The sequence below is a fragment of the Brachyhypopomus gauderio genome, chromosome 7 (assembly GCF_052324685.1).
Source record: "Brachyhypopomus gauderio isolate BG-103 chromosome 7, BGAUD_0.2, whole genome shotgun sequence".
Lineage (NCBI taxonomy): Eukaryota > Metazoa > Chordata > Actinopteri > Gymnotiformes > Hypopomidae > Brachyhypopomus > Brachyhypopomus gauderio.
Genome location: NC_135217.1, coordinates 1,150,086 through 1,172,500, shown reverse-complemented (window position 1 = coordinate 1,172,500; position 22,415 = coordinate 1,150,086). Strand labels below are relative to the sequence as shown.

The window sequence follows — 22,415 nt, the reverse complement described above, 5'->3', positions numbered from 1 at the left end:
TCTGCTGCCCCCTTGTGGCTAAAAGCTCTAAATCAGTACTTTAGCCCCAATCTGGATGTACAATAATGCCACAGATGGAGAAGTACGCTTAATCACTGTTAAATATTAAACACGATAAGAACTTTAAGAAAATTTAAACTATTAAAAACAGCTAATTTATTCTCAGATTTATTATTTATATAAATATCCTACCCGTCCCTAAGAGTGACGCTCAAATGCTGCGACTGGAATAAATGTAAAAGTGAAAGTACTTCAGTCTTTCTTCCTGCAGAGCAAAACGGAGATCTGGTTTGTACCATGTGAACGTTTACTATCCTACTGTATACTGTCCTACTATTCATGCTGTTATAAGACAAAGATCCGATTAGAGTCGCTCTGAAATGTCTACACAGTCTACTTGACCTAAAACAGCAGATGTGTGTGAAGAACCGTGAAGGTAAGAGAAGTTAGCATCATGTTAAAGCGCGCTAGTCACCAACAAGACAAACACGATTAAACAATCCACCATATTACAGAAAATACTAACCATCTCTCTCTCTCTCTCTCTCTCTCTCTCTCTCAGATTTTATGAGTTTGAACCTGTAGGAGATCAAGATGGCATCTGCGAGTATCAGTAAGTCACTTCCAGAGTTCATCAGTCAGAACATCTCTTCGATTCCCAGGTCTGAGATCATGACTGAGGTTCCCTTGAGCAAGGCACCTAATCCCAACTGCTTCACGGGCGCCGGGCTAGGGCTGCCCACCGCTCACGTGCACTACATCCCCCTAGTTAATCACTAGTGTGTGTGTGTGTGTGTGTGTGTGTGTGTGCGTGTGTGCGTGCGTGCGTGCGTGTGTTAACTGCACAGATGGGTAAATGCGGAGGACAAATTTTGATTGAGATGAAAATAACAATTGACAAATATGACACATTGCATTTAATTGTGAAACTATTTCTGTGTGTTTGTGTGTGAGGAAGTTTTGTATCCTATATATGAATTTAAACTCAGAGAGAAATCAGAGAATCATCATAATGATTTTAATCAGGAGATAAACATAATTTGTGTGTGTGTGTGTGTTTTCCTACAGATGAGTTTAAACTCATTGGCCCACATGATGATGAAAAGCGTCAGTCTGGTTCTGCTGTCACTCTCTCCTGTCACCTGTCTCCTGAAACCAGTGCTGTTGCCATGGAGATCAGGTGGTTTAAGGGGACAGACTGTGTTTGTCTCTATAAGAACGGACAGGTGACAGAGGGGAGGGGCTACGAGGACAGAGTGAGTCTGTTCATGGAGGAGCTGCACAGAGGTGGGACCAAGTCAGTGTTTTGCAAGTCTCAAGTAAGTCCAAGTCTTTATACCTCAAGTCCCGAGTCAAGTCTCAAGCAAAGACACTCAAGTCAAGTCAAGTCTCGAGTCAAGACAGGCAACAGTCAAGTCAAGTCCCAAGTCTGAAAGTTGGAATTTCAAGTCCTTTCGAGTCTTTTTTTTTTTTACCAATGTTGCAGGTATATTTTAAATGTAAATAAATTTAAATTGTAAATTCTTTTTTAAATCCGTATTCTCCTCAAATCTTGATAAAACATGTGCAACTGAAAACACGAAGTATAAAAAAAAATTAAAATTACACCTCTTTATTGCACAGTTCAATTTGTTAAACTTAGCTGCAAAAATATTCATACTTTAAACTACAATTTTCCAGAAATAAATATTCTGTGAAAAAGTCATAAGTAGAACTCCATGTTCAAATAAAAAGTGCTGATATTTTCACAGTACAATACAAAGAACCATAACAGCATTTTCCCTCTTTTCTCTTATCTGGTTTCTTGGAGAACATGTGTGAGTGACACAAGACAAACAAATATAAGAACTGAACAATTAACAGGAATCTGCAACTTTAGACATTTCAGTAAACTATTCTGCATTGCATTTGCTGCCCAAAAGTCTGTATGTCATTTGTGCACGATGAATGATGTCCCCATAGCTGAAAACTCGCTCCACTTTTGTCAATATATTTTTTTCTCGACGTAGATGTCTTCAAATACACAATCCATGCTGAGATAGAACTGGATATTATGATGGTGACAGAGAGAGGCTCTCTTCCCTGAGTTCAGATACAGAACCCAGGGTTGCCAACCCTCACGCATTGAGCGTGAGACACACACGCTTCACACGCTCTCACGCCACACATCCGATTTCTCACGCCGGAAAAAAATCTAGTTTATTTACCTCTGATCCACATCTATGATTCAATGAGTTACTAGTTCGCTCTGGCACCAACCACTGGCGATCGATCGATCGCGATATAATACTTAATTTGTGTCCATTATACACCCCGCCCGGTAAAAATTTACGTTCGCCAACCCCCCATTTGATTGGTTGTGCTGCAGCTCATGCACACACACACGTACAGAGTGTGGAAAAGCAGAGGACCGGTCTGCGTCAGAAGGACGGAAATGAAATTAATGGGGCGCACTTTATAAATATTAATATGCGTTTTAAAATTTAGATTTGGGGTAAAAAAAAATCAAGTCTTTGCAAGTAAACAGGTTCAAGTCCAATTCAAGTCCCAAGTTATTGGTGTAAAAGTCCAAGTCAAGTCTAAGTCTCTGAATATTTTTTCAAGTCAAGTCAAAAGTCTTAATATTAATGACTCGAGTCTGACTCGAGTCCAAGTCATGTGACTCGAGTCCCCACCTCTGGAGCTGCAGAGAGGAAACGTCTCCTTACAGCTGAGAGACTGCAGAGTGTCAGATAGAGGAGATTACCTGTGTCAGGTGATCAGTGGAGACACATCACAGGAGCTCACAGTACGAGTAAGGGGTGAGTATTCCAGAGCTCCACTCTACATAATCTCAACATCACCATCAGTCTCATCTCAGAATGAACATGAACAGACAGAAATACCAAACCCACATGTTGATAATCCTGTTGTGTTCAGATAAATGAGGTTCAGTGTACAGGGGGTGAATGAATGTGGAGTGAAGGACTGATGGTTCATTTTAGTGGAACAAACAGTAACAGTTTCTCACTCTCACACACATCTACACATCATGGTGTAAAGTGTAAATGCTGTAAAATTAACAGATCTGGATTAAAACTAGAGACTAATAATCTGGACTAAATCACAGATTGGCTCAGTATCAGTCTGAAGTAAAACAATGAGAGACACTTTAACTTAGGGGTGTGACGAGATCTCCGTGTCTCGTGATCTCGCGAGACGCAACTCCACGAGATTTCTCGTCGCGTTAAAAATCTGTCTCGCGAGATTTGATGACGTCACAACGACGTCGGAAAATACAGGTATTATTGAAGATGCATCCGCCACTTTCAAATCGCTTGTTTGGCAGCATTTTAGGAACCCGGCGGAAATGATAAATGGCAAGAGAGTGACTGATAAGACACTACATATGCAAACATTGTATGAAAATAATGCCGTACAGCGCGACTAATACGAGCAGGATGCAGAGACATTTACAGCAGCACCACAGCTCAGTACTCAAATCAACACATCTCACTTGAACAGAGGTAGCAGGGACAGAACGGCGCTTTGGCAAGTTGAGACAGTAAAGGATATCGGGAGCAGTGTGGCGATGTTAATATTCTTAAAAATGAACATGGCAGTGTAGTTGCAGCAAATTCAGTGACATACTTGGTCAGGCTCTGTTTGCACTATTTGCACTCTGTATTGACAGAGAAGAACGTTTTGTTTTGCACATAATACAGTGAGTCGACGCTTAACGACGGATCTGGATAACAACGGACCGGAGTTACCACCAACTTTAAATTTTATTTCGCGCGGTGCGCGGAGGAACTGTGGAGTGTTGTGGAGTGTTGTGGGGTGTAGTGGAGTGTAGCGGAGTGTAGTGGGGTGTTGCAGAGTGTAGTGGGGTGTTGTGGAGTGTTGCGTACGATAAGCCCATCTCGGCAACGCGATCGCTCTTTCTCACGCTGTACGCACGAGAACATGGTTAGTTTTTTTCTATACTGTATTTACGATTAAAGCATATCTAAATCTAGTGTTGCGCTTAACGACGAAAACTGCTTTACGACGGACTTTTCAGTCTCTTACATAATGCATGTTAAGAGTTATAATAAAACATTTTGAAATGCATGTTTAAAGTTAAATAAAAGTCTGTTGTCCAGTCATATAATTTGTAATTTTAGTGTTCTTAAAATCTCGTCTCGTCTCGGATCTCGTGAACCCAGTTTCGTGTCTCGTCTCGTCTCGTCTCGTGAGCTGAGTGTCTCGTCACACCCCTACTTTAACTACATCAGAGAGGTAAAGAGATTACAGTGTCAGTGTGGCCTTTATGATATTGAGCAAGACTGTTAAAATTACCTTCCATAACACAGACTACACCAACTACAGGGAGAACCACAGAGAACTCTGTGTGAACACTGAGACCAGCACAACACAGCTGGATGTGAACTATGACCCAGCACAACACAGCTGGATGTGAACTATGACCCAGCACAACACAGCTGGATGTGAACTATGACCCAGCACAATACAGCTGGATGTGAACTATGACCCAGCACAACACAGCTGGATGTGAACTATGACCCAGCACAACACAGCTGGATGTGAACTATGACCCAGCACAATACAGCTGGATGTGAACTATGACCCAGCACAACACAGCTGGATGTGAACTATGAGCAGAACAACATAAATGTTTTACATTTTACTACACATTCTGAAAAAGACCTAAGACACACTGACTGAAATAAACTGGTATAACACTATTATAAACATTTATTTAAAACTGGTATGAGACTATTCTATTCCATGTGAACAGTGTGGTAGAAGAATCCACTTCAGGTGAGATGATTGTGAAGCAGAGACTCTGAATCAGTGTAAAGACAACGTACAACGTAGATGGGGACTGATGAACAGAGGTGTCAACTCCAGGCTCAGAAAGTTAAAGTCCTCACCAGGATTTTGCTCAGGCTTCCTGGATTGTGTTGATTCCACTAATTTTTACCTCGATTGAACTAATTAGAAAATCTAGCAAGCTTGAGCAAAATCCTGGTGAGGACTTTTACTTTCTGAACCTGGAATTGACACCTCTGCTGATGAAGACTTTTGATGACCTCAGACATTAATGGAGACTGACGAGCTGAATGTTTCTGTAGATCCACAATAGCAGCAGATCTCCTCCAACAGAAAGAGAAACCAGGACTGCAGCTCTTTCTCCAGTTTTTTCTTGTGAAGAGTTGGAGAATGTCTTACTCTAGTGTCATAGTTTAAAAACACATTTACTGCTGTCAAAACCCTTTGTCATCAGAAGAGAACAGAAGTTACCAGATCATCCACATTAAGTGACATAATTAATTAATTGTCTTGGTCTGATGGGAGTGATGTCACTGTTCACTACCATTATTACTGAGCTAATGAGGCACTAACAGGATTCATGCACTGGACGTCTATGGGAGGCCAGAATCTAAACCAGGGGTCGGCAACCTATGGCACGCGTGCCACCGTTGGCACGCCGAGGCATAATCAGTGACGCGCGACACGCTGGACCAGCATTAGCAAAAAAAATTTATAATAAAAAATCTCAGACAGAGAGCACAATCCTACAATCGAAATCGCTCCTCAACGCTCTGCTTGGTGGAGGCGTTTATACTTGCCGATCGATCTCGATATAATACTTAATTTGTGTTCATTTACACCTCCCCTCCGCTAACAATTTACACTCGCCACACAACCCACCCCCCGCCCCCTGCTCCAATTTTATTTGTTGATAGTGGCACACTCATTGACTAGACATGTTAAAGTTGGCACTCCATGTCTCAAAGGTTGCTGACCCCTAAGATACCAGGAGCAGTGAGTCCTGATAACAGATTTATAGGACTGTTGAACCCATAAAGCTGCTTGTCTGGACACACTCACGTCTCACAGCTGTTTTGTGTTGTGTTGCTGTAACTGTAAGGTGTAATGCAGCGAGCACTGTGGAGCATAGAGGCGGACACAAACGCTGAGGAGAGTGAGATTTATTAAGGGGAAATCCAAACTCAGAGTCTAACAGGATAGCGCGGGTCAGATCTTCTATGGAGACAAACATGAAACATAGAACGACATACTGAACACAAGGAGTACTTACAAAACCAGGCAGGGAAACAGAACAGGTAGGACCAAACAGAGAATCACAAATTACAAATACCAGAGCGAGCTAACTGAACAAAACTTCACAAAATACTCGACAGGGACTATAAATACACAGGGACTATAAATACACAGAACTAACAAGACACAGGTGGAGACACTGACGACATGGGCGTGGCAGACGGAGGGAAACCATGGTAACAGACAAGCAGGGAACAACACAGACACGAGGAGCAGGGACCCGAAGTGACATAAGGGTTGGTCCCAGTGCAATAGCATCACCAGAGGGAGCCGAGGGGCTAATTAAACCAGACAAGCTACACTGTTACGATTAACCCCTCCTCCTCCTCCTGTCATTCAGTCACGTTTTGTTTTGTTAGCCATGTGTGTCCCTAGTCCCTCCTTGTATATTGTAACCCTGCCCTCTCGTTAGAGTTTCATGTGTTCCTCATTTAACCTGGTCTATTTAATCCTGTGTTTAGACTTGTGCGTTGCGGTTCATTGTTGTTGTAGTAAGTACTAGCCCTTGTTCCTGTTGCTCTGACATTTTGCCTTGTGTTATTTTGTGTCTGTAGTACAGTTGGATTTGTGTTCTGGTTTAGTCATATCACTTCGTCTTAGTTTTGTTACTTGTTCTGACTGCCTTTCTGGTTTGACCCCTGCCTATTTAAATGACCTTGATTATGGAATTCCCCTTAATTAATCTCGCTCTCCTTAGCGTTTGTGTCAGCTAGTGATGGCAAAAGTGGGGCTTTTGGGAGATCGAATCAAATGAACCAATTGATTCGGAAAATGATTCGATCTTGTGAAACGTTCGAATCATCACACGCCACAGTGACATCTAGTGGGCAACCAGGGTATAAATCCACAACTTTTTAAACAGAAACAGAAGTAATGTATTTTTTATGAAAAATTACATGAAATATTCCCCCATAGCATACAGTGTCCCTAAATAAATTTGTGTCATGAAAACACATCATTTTGCAGAGATCAGGGTTGTTTTGATGATGTCATTAAGATGTATTTTTCATTATGATACACTGTTAAGTCGGTGGATTGATAAAGGTGACATTATTAATTTTACATTACAAGGTAGGAAAATGTGTGTGTAATATTTATTAAACATTACAAGTAATCAGTTGTTTTTATTAAGAAACATGATCTGTTCCACAGTGCTTGGATTAAGACGGTTTCTTCTCTTGCTCAGAATTTCTCCAGCTTTGGAGAAAACTCTCACAGGGCACTGAGGTTGCTGGAATTGAGAGATATTTCTTTGTTAATTGAAACAAATGAGGAAAGATGGCAGAATGTCTGAGCCAGTAATCCATGGGGTCTTCTCCTCTGGGCAGATATGGAGATGAGAGATATCATTGAATCTCAACAGTAGCATCAGCAGTAGCACTCTGACTGTGAGTTGTTTCTCCCACTCTGCTGTCAAACAAATCCCACAGGTTTTCTTGATCCTCCTGACTGACTAGAGATGCTTGACCTGCTGATGAGGGACCTGCTGATGTTGATGGCTGACTGTGACTGATTTGAGTCTGAGATGCTGAATGAATTATAGCTCAGCACTCAGATGTCAAATTCTGCACTGCTTTGTTTGCATTATCTGAACTTCCAAAACCCAGAACCTTGAATCTTGGATCCAGTAAAGTTGCCATTGCAAGGACCCTCACAGATTCCACTCCACATCGTACCCTCAAATTATTCTGAAGGTTATGGCATAACTGTAGAGCTGTTGGATTTGTTCATTTTTGGCTTTTCTCCTGGATCTTGTGATGAAGCATGCAAACAATTGGAATTATTTTAGATGCAGAAACTCTTTTCTGCTGATGATTCAACAGTGGCTTGATTGAAAGGAAGAAGAACTTGAAGACACTGGCTGACTTCTTCATGATGTCCACTATTTAAAGGACTCACACTGGTGTTGAGAGAGACCAAGGCAGCTGCCACTGCTTCCCGTTGCTCAAATAAACGCTGAAACATTGAAAAGGTGCTATTCCATCCTGTCTCCACCTCTTGGATAAGTTTCATTTGAGGCTTTCCCATCTGTTCCTGGATGTTAGAGAGCTTCTCTTTTGCTTTGGTGCTAGATTTGAAATAGCCTACAATGTTCCGAGATTGAAGCCTTAATTCATTCAGACCAGGAGTTTGTTCCATTGCCTTTTTCACCACCAGATTTAGTGTGTGAGCAAAACAAGGGACATGACGCACATGTAAAAGATGTGCACAGGCATCATATTAGCAGCATTATCTGTAACAAGACATGTGATCTTGTCCTTTAACCCCCATGAATCCAGTAGTGTAGTATTGGCCTCTCTTATGTGCTCTGCTGTGTGTGTTTCATGAAATTTGGACACCCCCAATAGAGTGGTGCAAAGCTTGCTTTCATCATTGATGTAATGGCATGTTACTGCCAAGTAGGCATCCATGTTTATTGAGGTCCACATATCCGATGTCAGACTCACAGATGTTGCTTTCATCACTTCGGTCATTGCAGTTTTCTTCTCCTGCTCATATCTGGATCTCAGCATTGTCTTCAGGGAATTTCTAGATGGCAGTACATAGTTAGGATCGAGTTTTTGAACAAGATCTCTGAAACCCTCATCTTCCACAACAGAAAAGGGTTGTGAATCCTTTATTATGAAATTCAAAAGAGCTTCATCCAGCTCTTGTTGCCTTCCTGTTATGAAAAACAGGTATACTATTAATACAATAATTAATACAATATTAATATTAATACAATATGTATATTAATATACATTAAATTGAGTATCACACTCATATATTTTTATATACATTTATTATGATGATCATGTTTTGCTGACTATATATACAAATAATGTGAAGATTAATATTTTATAATAAATGTCATACCATATGTGGAATCTCTTCCAACACCAGATGATGTGCTGGCACTGGATAGTACAGGATGCTTTGAACGGAGGTGTCGCCACATCGTTGTGGTATTATTATAGTAAGCCAGATTCTGTTGGCAGATCAAGCACTTTACTTGTTTGCCTTCAAGTTCAAAATGAAACGTTTCGAAACTCCGTGACGTAACGAACCCCATTTTTGAAACGTGACTTTCCCTTTTTGATACAGACTTTGAAACAGTGTTTCGGAACACCATGATTCAAATGAATCGATTCAGTTCGATTCCGCGTTTCGAACTTGACATCACTAGTGTCAGCCTCCTCACTCCACAGCATTTGCTGCGTTACATACACCTGCTTGATAGCCCTTATAAGCAGCTCACACCAAGATACCAGTTGCTGAATTGTTAATGAGTTCTGACCTACAGCTCAGCCGGTATCTTTGGGTAGAGGTTGTGGGACTTGTTCTCCGGTCTCTTATTCTCTTTCTCTCCAGTCTCTCTCTCTCTTGTCTTGGGTCATTTTCTCTACTCAACAAAAAGCCTGTTGCTTTGGAAGCTGACTGCTTCCCCTGGCTGTTATTGGGAAGTGTAGTTCTGTTATTGGGAAGTGTAGTTCTGTTGTTGGGAAGTGTAGTTCTGTTGTTGGGAAGTGTAGTTCTGTTGTTGGGAAGTGTAGTTCTGTTGTTGCCCTTTTTCTTTTACCCTCTACCTTCTCCTGACTGGTCCCTGTTGCCCCTTTTGTTCTCACTCCCAGTTAAGACCACTCAGTGGGTCCTATCTACCCCAAACCCCGTGGTGGCTCACCCAGTTCACCTCTGGCTAACCATCACGTTACAGGAACTGTTATTGATATTAATAGAGGACCACAGTGCTGGGTATTAAGTATGAACATTATATATTTAATACATATATTGAATATAATCACTTCTATATGTGTTTAGGATGTTGTAGGTGTTTAATGGTGTAACTGAACATCTTCATGGAGCTGAAAGCAGAGGGTGACAGTGCAGCAGTGAAGGATGAAACATTACAGCCCACATGATTAGAGTCAGTATGGAGATCAGGAAGAGAGCAAGAGGGGGAGAAGTTGTGTTAAAGTATTTATTGTGCTGTTTCATCTAACATTGTGTCCCCTTCTCTTGTTTTACACAGGTACTGGCACTTTGGTAAGTAAATAACTAAACATTTTCTTCTCTCAGATGTTAAGAGATTTTATTCAAATACTCATTACATATGTAAATGTTTAATGAGAGAGTGAACTCACACACACTGTAATGTAATATTCATGTGGTGTGTAAACACTCTGATAATCTTACTGAGGGGCTTCTGACTTCCATCTGTCAGCTTCCTTCCCACAATGCACCTGGGCACTGTAGAAATGTAGAGACAGTGGGGTTTACCATAGCAACCATAACACACAACAGTATGAAACTCTGTAGGTTGTTGCTGTTGATATCTGTGTTACACTGGATAATGTGTTATTTGAACCGTTAATGTGTTATTGATTGGGTCATCAGTGACTCATCATCACTTGAGTTACACACACACACACACACACACACACACACACACACACACACACACACACACACACCTCATCCACTGTATTGTTTATGGAAATGCAAAAGATGTGGAGTGTGTGAAGTCTTCTCCATTTATTACAGTGTTCATGAGATATTCAGATTCTACACTGGATGTTATTACATTTATTATGTCAAGTAGTTGCACATGTTTGATTTGTCCAGGTTTATATTTGTGGGAGAAACAGCTCAGTAGAGCAGACAGACTTCTTGTGAAGAGCTGGAGAATGTCTTACTCTAGTGTCATAATTTAGAAACACATTTACTGCTGTCAAAACACTTTGTCATTAACCACTTTGTCCTTTACAGAGGACAATGCATCAATCCGTAAGTACATTATTTTAATGATTTACTCATATTTCTAACTGTTGGTCACATGTGGTTTAAAGTTTTAAACAGAAGAGAACAGAAGTTACCAGATCATCCACATTAACCTCCTATCATGTTGTGGGTCAATTTGACCCTTTTCAAAGTTTGAAGATGTAGGAAAACTATTTAAAATAATTTTTTCAGTATGAAACTTCTTCTGCTTGGGTTAATTAGTGTAATCAACATATTATATGAAAATAATTCATGGTATACAACAACATCCACAAATAACAACAATTGCAATAAACACTGCTACTGACATAAACAAGGACATAATCAGTGCCTTCCATTTCCCAAACACCTTCGTGAACCACTCCTCCATGGGGTTACTGATACCTGAGGCCTCCTGCATCTCCTTAGATAAAGCCTTCAGTCCGTCCAGAGCTCTGGTCACCGACCCGTCCGGTGCGGTGTTATTGGGAATGAAGGTACAACAGTTGTCGCCAAACATGAAACATACACCCCCTTTTTCCGCCAGGAGCATATCTAGAGCCATTCTGTTTTGTACGGCCATCAGTGAGGTAGCTCTCAGTTGTTCGCTCAGCCCCTCTATTGCGTCTCTCGTTAGGTTGGTTAATCTCAGCACATTGTAATGGACAAAGTTGATCCTATCTACATTCTTGTTCGGTGTTACTGGAAACAAGGCTGATATAATTGGAATGTTCTCAAAGCCTGTAGCTATTTGATCAACTAGCTTGTATTCATTGGGAACCCCCCGAGGCACTCCTATGGAGTCAATGTATGTTGGTGACCCTATGGACAAATCAAAGGCATCACGCTTCTTTCTCCCTTGGGCTGTGGCAGGCTGCGGTGTGACTTACATTTACATTTACATTTATGGCATTTAGCAGACGCTCTTATCCAGAGCGACTTACAAAAGTGCTATGTAGTTGCTTGGAATCTCCAAGGTAGAATAGATAGTCCTGAACACAAGGGCTGACTTCCCTCAGCCCTATCATTGTTATTGGTGTGATTAGTCTAACCATAGCACAGATTCCTTTAGCTTTTCCTGGTATTAATGCCAGCAGAGTGTGTCCTCCGCAGTACCACCAGATCCCTGCCCGGGCTACTCTCCCTATCCCTGGGACCTTCGTTGTGGCGTTACACCAATCTGGTTCAATTTCTCCCACACTCATGATTGCGTCTTTCTCGGTCAAGTTAAAACATTGGTATTGCCCTGTAAGTTTCACTGGCACGAAAGGAGCGTTACCTCCTTCCAAATTTTTGACATACGGAAAAATACTGTCCAGGCTGGAACAATTTGGGGTCGTAATACTTCTCACCTTAGTTAAATTCAACATACACTGATATCCTACTGGATCTGTTTCAGGATTCAGTGGGGCTGGTGAGGTCATTAACGCGGGTCGGGCCGCTGCACAGGCCACACAACCTTCTAACCCATTTTCTCTACTGTTTTGTTCTAGCCATGACAACCACAAATTCGAGCCGCTGTAACCGGTTGCTAATTCTATTAACTGCTGGGACGATAATTTAGTGAAATCTGTGGTTAGAGTGAACTTGTCTGCTGAATCCTCCACCTCTTTTATTTTTGCCTCAGGTTTTGCTGGGCTGAGTGGCTTGGGTTTGGCTAAATAGCTGAGTTTAATTATTCCCCATATGTCACGTCCTGATTGCTCCACCCCCAGGGTGAAGTACAACGGTCTGTTATTACCCCATATCTGCCCATTCCATTTGACAGAAAAAGTTACTGGATTTTGGGACACGTGATAGTCTCGCTGAAACGACACATCGACCCACCATTTGCTCAAAGAGGTCGTGGAAGGGTTACCTTTCTTATCTCTGTTGGGGCTTTAACTTCTATCAACCACTTTAGCCCAGCGTGTTCGTTTGATGGGAAAGAGATAGTAGGAACAACATACCAAAATTATAGCAATACCAAAAAGGCCTTTATTAAGACAGAGATATCTCTGGAGATCTCACACACACCAAACATGTACACCAGAGAGATCTGAAAGTTACTAGTAACATGTAAGTTATATATGGTATGGCTCCACCCCCTCAGTGCTCTTGCATGGTCATAGTTAGAGTTCTCAACCTACATGCATGACTCTGCATTATTTCATGTCCACTGTGTCCCAACCTAATAGGGTGTCCTTACAGGCAGTTGGTGCAAGTGACCTTCTGTGGAGCTTATCAGTATAGAACATATTCTACAGACACTTCACTCCCTATAGACCAAACTGTTCTCTGATGCAACAATATGCTATATGGCCCCCTGTGAGGCCCTTCTTAAGATTACGTATAAACTAATAGTTTAAGACAGCAATTATTTATCTAATTAATAGTTATATCTAATTTTAATATCCATTTCATTGATGAGCAAAATATACTTTTGCTAATGTTATTGCTAAGCAAAAACTTATTTTCTCAACAAACCCCCTTTTAATCTCTGATAAGAGATTACAATCATATTTTCCACTGTTATCCTCTCATCTGACTCCCCGTGATACAACAGTGACATCATACCTGCTTGTTCCCTGAGGATCCCTCTGTTCAATCATAGTGCTGATAAGGCGTTCTGCTAAACTTCTTATACATGGAATACAACAACGTCCACAAGTAATTATTTTAGCCAAAAATACTGCAACTGAAGTGAGAGCCGACATGATCAGAGCTTTATACTTTCCAAAATGTTTGTCCAGCCATCCTGTAATTGGGTTTTCTGTTCCCGAGGCCTAAAGTTCCTTCCCTTAGATTGAAAGAGTAAATGTAGTAGTTACCCTTTATATTCCCCTTAGACTAATCATACAACCATAGACTATGAGATCTTCCTCTGGAAATATTGAAGCCGGTAATACCATCAGTTTCGGTCGGGCCATTGCACATGCTACGCAGTTCTCCATACCTGTCTCAACTGCCTGACCCGCGATCCACTTTATCCCACGTTATCGCCTGAAAAGCTTGTACTTAATTCTAAAATTTGCTAGGGAGACCATTTAGTATAATCCGATCCGCAGATGCCTTGTAAGCCAGGTTCTGTTATGTTTATTATGAGTGGTAATAAACAACTGCTTAATATTGTTGCCATGATGAACAACAAGGGATGTCAGCTGTCCCACCTTCAAAGCAGCGGTTATCATTAATAGGATCCCAACCTAGATACACATCCGATCCCCTATATGTAGCGTCCTCCCCCTGACAGTTAATAACGCTGCAGACATCAAATGTCCACGCAGTGGTCTCTCCCAGAACATATTCTAATTCTATACCCCCATAGTCTTTAATACAACCATCTGTTACGCTTTTTTTTTTACCCTCGTGCTGTTGTGGTTTTGTGGTCCATGTGTTAACAGCAGCAGTATTATCACACCTTCTACTGATACCACGGCCGCACAATATCTTAGCCATTTAGGTCTCCACCATACGTCGGTCCTAACAGTGTCAGTGGACTCATTATCCTATTTCTAATTCGTGGGTGACCAATAGTTTTTCTTGACACCTTCATGCTTGAAGGGCGGGTATACCCAATCAGCCCTTCGCCCAACCCAGTGAACTATTTTGGTCACCCCCTTTTTATTTACTATAATCTATTGTTATCACAAGCGAATTTGATTCTAACCCCGAAACCCTTTATACTTGGTTCTCCGTCCGGCGCTAAGGCAAAACAAAAACCCAAGACCCAATCCAATCCAAATTACTGCTTTGTTACTACATTACTTTGATACTTAGTTTTAAATCTTTATTTAACTTCCTGCCTAATGTTGTACTGCGATTGCAACACTATAGGATGCTGGAACCTCTTATCTTTTAAGTGAAAAGAGAGGGTGTCTGTATCATGTATGCTCTCAACCTCATACTCCTACACTCCTTTTAACCTCATGACAAGCACAGTTTAATACAATAGAAATAAAGAATAATAAAAGCAAAGCATCTATACAGTGGGCAGTCCCCTGTTGAACAATTTAACTTTAAAAAAAAAAAATTTTTTTTAACAATGCCAAAGGCCAAACAAAATATAAATGTTGGTCACACTCCACACAACAACTGTACCAGTATTAACCCTTCGGTTTTGTTGACCTCACGTTTTTTACTTTAGTGTTCCCGGTCTTCAGAGACCGGTCTGTTTTAACACACAAAAAACCCTTGCAAACATCACCTTGCAAACACCGGCATAACGTGTGTGTGTCTGTGTCTGTAGGTGTGTGTGTAGGTGTGTCTGTGTGTCTGTGTGTGTGTCTGTGTGTGTGTCTGTGTGTGTAGGTGTGTGTGTGTGTGAGTGTCTGTGTGTGTTTAGGTGTGTGTGTGTGTGTGTGTGTGTGTGTGTGTGTGTTTAGGTGTGTGTGTAGGTGTGTGTGTGAATGAGTGAGTGAGTGTGTGTGTGTGTGTGTAGGTGTGTGTGTGAATGAGTGAGTGAGTGTGTGTGTGTGTGTGTGTGTGTGCACGCGCGCATGTAAATTCATGCACGAGTGGCATGTCACACTCAGATCAGAGTGTGCCTTGCAAACATAGGCATAACATGTGTCTGTGTCTGTAGGTGTGTGTGTGTGTGTAGGTGTGTGTGTGTGTGTGTCTGTGTGTGTTTAGGTGTGTGTGTAGGTGTGTGAGTGAGTGAGTGAGTGAGTGTGTGCGTGTGTGTGAATTCATGCACGAGTGGCATGTCACACTCAGATCAGAGGGGCCTTGCAAACATAGGCATAACATGTGTGTGTGTGTGTGTCTGTGTGTGTAGGTGTGTGTGTGTGTGTCTGTGTGTGTTTAGGTGTGTGTGAGTCTGTGTGTTGAGGTGTGTGTAGGTGTGTGAGTGAGTGAGTGAGTGTGTGTGTGTGTGAATTCATGCACATGAGTGGCATGTCACACTCAGATCAGAGGGGCCTTGCAAACATAGGCACAACATGTGTGTGTGTGTGTCTGTGTGTGTAGGTGTGTCTGTATGTGTGTGTGTGTGTGTGTCTGTGTGTGTTTAGGTGTGTGTGAGTCTGTGTGTGTTTAGGTGTGTGTAGGTGTGTGAGTGAGTGAGTGAGTGTGTGTGTGTGTGTGTGAATTCATGCACATGAGTGGCATGTCACACTCAGATCAGAGGGGCCTTGCAAACATAGGCACAACATGTGTGTGTGTGTGTCTGTGTGTGTGTAGGTGTGTCTGTATGTGTGTGTGTCTGTGTGTGTAGGTGTGTGTGTGAGCGAGTGAGTGAGTGAGTGTGTGTGTAGGTGTGTGTGTAGGTGTGTGTGTCTGTGTGTGTAGGTGTGTGTGTAGGTGTGTGTGTCTGTGTGTGTAGGTGTGTGTGTGTGTGTGTGTTTAGGTGTGTGTGTGTGTGTGTGAGAGAGAGAGAGAGAGCGAGTGTGTGTGTGTGTGGTGTGTGTGTAGGTGTGTGTCTGTGTGTGTAGGTGTGTGTGAGTGAGTGTGTGTGTGTGTGTCTGTGTGTCTGTGTGTAGGTGTGTGTGTGTCTGTGTGTGTGTGTAGGTGTGTGTAGCTGTGTATAGGTGTGTGTGTGAGTGTGTATGGGGATGTTTTCTGTCTGATAGATGAATATATTCTGAATACCCATTCATTTCCTGTGATGGTCACGCTTGACCGGCAACAACACAGATGTAAAACGTTGGTTTAAAACACTCAAAATTCAATGAAAAAGATGATCATCACTTTTATATGTTCCAGTGCATAGTGTGGAGGATGGCATAAGGCCTTGCAGCAATCAGATGTAAAACACAATATTTATGAGTGGTTTAAGTTGTAAATCGGTCAGATTTGACCCGAACACGACAGGAGGGTTAAGAAAAGAAGAGCACCCAACTCAAGACCTCTTTTATTAAAATGCAAGTGGCCCACGAAGTATGTTCTGATTTTTTTCTTCGCCGACCCCAACTTCCGTTCCTTTTCCCTCGTTGGGGGCAAGGTGGACTTTACCTTGAAGAGCCCCTGGTGCTTCACTTAAGGTGGTATTGTAACCCTATTGTGAGCTCCGTATCTCTGCGCGCTCCAGCGGTGGTTCTGACGCTCGGCACTGGCTGAGATGGTACCACGTCTCTCCTCTGCCTCTCAGTTGGACGGCGTGTGATGTCCTCTCGACGACTTTGAATGGACTGGTCCACCTGGGTTCCGACCACTTCCTTTTGATGACCTTCAGCAGGACCCAGTTGGTGACGGGTAGATCTGCTCGTGGCTTCAGTTCTGACTCCTCGTGTGGGTCTGGTTGTGGGACTGGTGCTGGCTCCTCTCCTCGTACCTGAACAGAATAAGCTTCACAGATTGCGTTTTAGTGCATTATACCGTTGTTGCACAACCTTGTAGTTTTCCTGTCGGACGTCGCAAGCGCATTGGGGCCCCCATAAAACTTCTTCCTGTCTTGAGCTCCAACGGAGTGAATTCTGTAACAAAATTCACTGAAGATCTTCTGGCCAACAATACAAACACATACATTTGTGCACATACCTTTACCTTTATCCTTTGTTACCATTTATAATTCCAATTTAGCCTGAGATTGAGAATAATAAGCCAACCTGTATTTGCGTCTCAAACCCAAATTTTGTTTGAAACCCTTGCTAATGAAATGCTTCCCATAATCTAAGCGCCCTAATTTAGTAAAACTATGATGCAGTATCCAGTAATTTATCAACCTTTTGCAGACCGACTTGGAGTCCTCTGGCTTGGTGGGAAATACTTCTACCCAACATAAGAATTTGACCACGACCACTAACAAATACCTTAGTCCCCGTACTGGTGTTAACATGTCAGTGTAGTCAGTCTGGATCTCCTCGCTCCTATTGCCCAGGAAATTTGCTTAGACCTGGTCTTAAAACACAAGTTATGTGCATTACAAATATTCACATTTTCAGTCCAGTCTGCTATTAAGTCAGTTAAGTATGGGTGCGACCAGTAACACATTTTCCTTCATATTTGCTGTCCCATGTGCTTCAGATAACACTGATTAAATCAATTGATTTGGTAAAAACGGTCTCCCATTAGGTCCTTTCCAAACCTCCTTACCTCATTTACCACCTTTGTTTAACCACCACATTTTTCCTGTAGTTTACGTAGCTCTGAATCCTATGGCAGAGGAGACCACTGTCCTCTGCCCTGCAAACCATCTGATGGGCTCCTGTAACATATCCTGCCTCTTTTTAGCATCCACGTCCGCAGCTGCATTAACTCTGTATTAAACTGCCCCCTTTTGATAACTTGAACATTTAATGATAGCAACTCTTACCAATAGTGACACCTTTTACATCATAATATTTAATGAATTTACCTCCTGAAGTGGTATAACCTACTCTCTTCATACCGAGTTCTACATGAACCACTCCTACCACGTACGCAGAGTGTGTACAGATGTTAACTTTCTTGCCTTCCACCCACCTTAGTGCTGCAATAACAGCCAAAATCTCAGCCCTCTGTGCTGATTGTACTACCCAGTTTTACCTGAATGTGCTACCAAGAACTCGCCTGCGTCTCCCTGAGCTTCCATTACCACCACAAATCCTGATTCAACACCACCATCTCGACTCCTGAACCCGCACCTGTCTGTCTACATGTTCTCTACCCCAGGAATTGGTTCAATTTAGCTGCATATGCCACCTCAGTTACACACTCATGTGCCGGACCCTTCAACATACCATATTAATTCCTTCAAGTGAAAACATTAAGTTTTGGACCATCAAAACCTTCTGTATGTGTTAACATTTGTAAATTTACATAAGCCATAATGCTGTGACTTGTTAGAATATATAATGAATGTCTTGTGATTACGTGTGCCATTTTGTTTATTTATTTATTTAAACATGTTGTCTAACAGCCCCCTCCCCTTTTCTGAAACACAAAAGGGTGTTTCAGAAACATCTAAGGTAATCTGGGTGTGTCTCAAACGTAGCTGGTGGCTGTGAGATAAGGCCAACGTCATGAGGTCCCTCTGACCACAGAGAAGCTGGTATCTGATCTAAAATTAAGTTAGGGTCAAGACGATCACAGCAGTCTCTCCCATGGAATCTGCTCAACATATCACATTAGAGTAACTTTGACAAATGACATTGTTTTAATAAACCAAGTATTCCAAGACTTAGCATAGTTCACACATAGAATGTTCGTTATTACCCAATTCTTAGCTATAGTGGCTCTCCTAATCATACCAGTGTCGCTAAGCAGGTGTCAGCCTCACAGGGACCACCACACCCTCAGGTGTCACCAATATGCTCCTGGTTGCAATCTCCCATAGCTGATACTGTAGCTATTCCTCAAATTCCTCCCCATAAACTAGATCCCATATTGGGTCATAAAACTAAGGAACATGCAGTGGGTCGGGTGGCAGGACGCAGGGACCAATAAGAGTAACCCACAGCTTCCAGGCCATGAACACAGAGTGGACGCCCCTCGCAGTGCAGGAGTCTGGCTCCAGAAGATGTGAACTGTGGGAGATCATTCCGTGGAGATCACCAGTCCTAGAGGGCTACATAACACAGTAGCTCCTAGTTCAAAAAAATGTCTCTTCCGCAGAGGTTATCAGGTGCAGTCTCTGATATGAGGAACTGGCGACATTGGGACAGTTTTATGCAGACTTTGATATTCTGTATAACAGTCACAGAATCAGCATCAGGTAAAACGCAGTTGATTGCTGAATGAGTTGCTCCTTTGTGTCAACCAGAAATGACAACCTTTGAGTACAGACAGTGAGGGACAGCATGGGGTCTGTCGCAGCTTTGCTGTCAGAGTTCTCATCTGGGCCCCGTCATGCCCACTGGTTAACTCCACACTCTCCAAGGGGAATAACCCTGAGGCCACTGAAGGGTTTGGTGCTGGTACATACGGACTTCTGGACTTCCCTTGTCCAATGGCGTTCTGAGGACACTCCCTCGACCAGTGACACTCCTGCCCACAAAGAAACATCCACGCAACATGCCACGACCATAGTTGCCAGGACAACCCTGACCACCCCTGCCCCCTGCCTCACCCCTCCCTCTTAAACTTGAGTTAAATCTCATTGGTGGGTACTCCCACCCCTGTTTCAGATAGGGAACATATTGAGGAGTCTGGGGCGGGCCCCTGTATGCGTACACTGCTTGCGTACACACTTTTCTAAACCAGTTAAGGTGTGAGCGTTGGGACCCTGGGTGTATACCAGTTTGGGACACCCAGATGTATGCTGCTTGGCTCAGATAACTTGTGGGAGTTGACTTATCCAACCATGTGACTAGAAATGACGGATGCTGCACGTATTGGCCATTTTACAGAGGGCATCACCTAATGCTCCATTATGTCTAGTGAGGGGTACTTCATGTAACAGATGGGTTGTGCCTGCTGCATACTAAAAAACACTTAACTTAAACAGTAACTTCACTTTAACACTACGAATATAAAAGACCACTGTGACTATGCAAGGAAGAGAAATTTATGTAAGGGAATGTTCACATACACAAAGCATAGGGAAAACACCATAGGAACTAAAGCAAACTAACGATACTGAAACAAAACATAACTTTAGTAACAAATCCAGACTGCTAAAAACATGTATACGGAAGGGAACATATCAATAACCTAAACCAAAGAGAAAACTTCTAGACAGGCGGATGCAAAACTAATAATGCATGAACATCTATCATACTTTCAGTATTAACCAGACATCAAAACAAGCTAAGAACAGGCGGCTATTTAAACCAGTAAAAATCCAATACCGGCAAAGCTTCTAAACATTTACCTAAACAAACTTATGACCTAAATGACAAAAATAACTGGGGAAAATACTCAAGATCACAAGCACAATAACCCACGATCAGAACATAGAACCACCAAGAACTAAATTACTAAACCTAATGAGATATAACCTAGAAACAGCTGAGACTGCAAATGAAGGCAGGTGTGACAGACAGGAGGGTGCGGAGCCAAGCGTGACAGTGCAACAACGTACTACCAGACCTCTAAAGTCTCCCAAGGCCAAGATCTTTCCTCGGACTCATCTACCTCACTTAGCTTACCCCGGTGTGTGCACTATCTATAACTAACTCCACCCAAGTCCCTTCTAACATGCAGTTAACACTTTACCCCACAGCCTGAGCTCCCTTTTTCTAGCCTTAAATATTAATATCTACTATTAATAGGTATGATGACAAAATTTTCAAACAGCCCCAAGCTTTACAAGAATCACATATCTAGACAGAGCTGAAATATTCCTTTAAAATGATACCTGGATTTTGAAAATTGGTTGAGAATTGATAAAGTTATGATATTTATAATATCATGTATCACATTAAAATATAATACATTAATTACAATAGAAGTCGTGTGACTGAAATTCACAATCTAATTTTAATTAATCATAATTAATAATTAATCATAATCATAATCTAATTCGAAGTGATGTTAACTATATTACCATTTAACAACAAGTTATATCAGAAAACAATGAGATTAAACAACACAACACTGGTATCAATACCGATTTCAAGAAAACACTGTGGGAACGAGTTAAACCGAGACGCCGCTTTTAGCCTAAAGTTGCGCTACCGTGACGTTCGATACACCAATGTCAATCATGACTACTTATTTTCCGCGGTCTAGTAAAATACTTTCGCCTGCACGGATTTCGATTAAATTTGGTCAGTATTGAGATAAAAGCTGTATTTTTAGGTCCACATATATTTCGATGGTGTCCGGAGCGTTGATGAAGAAAACAGACCGTTTGAAAACAACAAAGTATCTTCTCGCTGGTCTCCCGACCTGAAATCGCCTCAGAGTTCACTATTAGCAGTGCCTGATGACTGGCTGGGTTGTGCTTAACGAAGTCACAGTATTATTCAGGAAAAAACACACACCTGCTAGGCGGTGAGGAGTGATGTTATATGACACCCTTACAAAAGTACAACGTAGTTTGGAACACATTACTGAGCCAGAATTTTTCGCATCGAACGTTGGTTCGTCAGCATACCTACTATTAAGGGCGCGTCATCGGTTTTATTTATTTGTACGGTTCCTGCTTTTACATTAATTACTGGATAAATCCCTTTTTACCTCTTGCTGCACGTTAATGGGTGTTAACGAGTTTGGCTCATACAGTGGTGTATTTTCCTGACTATCTGCTGTGTGCACCCCTGGTTGTGGACAACCCCCAGCAAACAGTGTTTGTACATGTGTCACAGAGCTAAATCTTTTCAGCGTTTGATGATTTTGCGTGTTAAACGTGCACACTTTTAGCCAGTCCGTTCTATTTTGCAGCGATGTAACGATTCTCGGTTAGGGGCGGAGGCAAATACACTAGCGAATGAAATTTAACTTTTAGAGCGGCAGGAATGTTTGTCTAGGCACACAACAGGTGCACGCGCTACGAGGCATTTCTCATGAGTACCAACTAAAATTTAATACATTTACTAAACACAGAGGAAGGACAAAACCAAGGCATAACGTACACAAAAACCAAACTACAAAATACAATCAGTCCTAATTTCAAACAAATGACGTAACCTAGCATTAAGACATAAGAATGAAGACACATAGGGAAATTAGAAGTAAATACACCCACTTCTAAACAAAACTACAACACCTCAGACAACGAACAG

The 22,415-nt window shown here is 42.0% G+C and overlaps 1 long non-coding RNA gene across 1 annotated transcript; it reads left to right on the top strand.

Moving 5' to 3' along the window:
• The first annotated feature begins 174 nt into the window (after positions 1-174).
• On the top strand, positions 175-4,507 carry LOC143518437 (uncharacterized). Its single transcript, XR_013132180.1, has 4 exons — positions 175-436; positions 563-613; positions 1,069-1,287; positions 2,694-4,507. It is a non-coding gene; the product is annotated as an uncharacterized LOC143518437 (long non-coding RNA).
• The last annotated feature ends 17,908 nt before the right edge of the window (positions 4,508-22,415 follow it).